Here is a 943-nt window from a genome sequence, read left to right as displayed (position 1 = left end):
TTTTCAGCATGTGCTAACACTCCTGGGAGCTCTCGTTTTACACAGAGGGCAGCAGAAATGCTGCTGCCACAGAGCCTGAATATTCCACGTCAGGCAGTTAATTGGAGTCCACAGGGTGCACTGATGCCTCCAGCATGCCCTGCTCATGCTGAGAGTGTGGCTGAGAGGAACTGAGAGGAAGATACTGAGAGGAACAACAACACTGCCAAGCTGCAAATCCCAGGGGGAATGTTTTTTAACAAAATATCTGATGTATCAGACAATTCAAAGTACTACAGAACTCAAATGGAAATATTGCTATGTTTGTCTTCGCTGTCTGTGAACTCTTTGATGCAGCTTATTGCACAGCAGATACATTATCTGGTCGTTTGAGTGTTCAGCACAAATATTTCTGACAGCTTCAAAAATAACCTTGAAAATGACAAAAAATATCACTGAAGAGTGATCCTATTAACTGCCTCATTGGGACTAATCTGTTGCAGTGTGAGAAAGGGTTCTAAAAGCTGTCTTATCTCAAGCACCGATATATGTCTGTATATATGTCTATGTACTACTGGAACCAGTTGCCCAAGGTGGCTGTGGATGCCCCCACCTTGTCAGTGTTCAAGGCCAGCTTGGGTAAGGCCTTGAGCAACCTGATCTAGTGCAAAGTGTCCCTACCCATGGCAGCATGGATTTGGGACTAGATGATCTTTAAAACCCTTTAAGATCCTTAAGACCCTTAACATTCTATGATTATGTAATTCTGTGATTTATATGTCCATTATAAGCATTCTGTGAGCAGAAGGCCTGTGTGAGAGAAACACTAACAACTGAAGTATGAAAATAGCACTAGAGGAAAATAAGCAGAAATTCTAAATAATTTGTGCTGGTTTCTACTTCAGAAGGGAGGAAGTTTCCAGAAAGAACATCTATTAATAGAGAAAAATGCATGGAACTCTCT

This window comes from Manacus vitellinus, unplaced genomic scaffold (assembly GCF_001715985.3).
Source record: "Manacus vitellinus isolate BGI_N305 unplaced genomic scaffold, ASM171598v3 scaffold_24_pilon, whole genome shotgun sequence".
NCBI lineage: Eukaryota > Metazoa > Chordata > Aves > Passeriformes > Pipridae > Manacus > Manacus vitellinus.
This window is presented reverse-complemented; position numbering follows the sequence as displayed.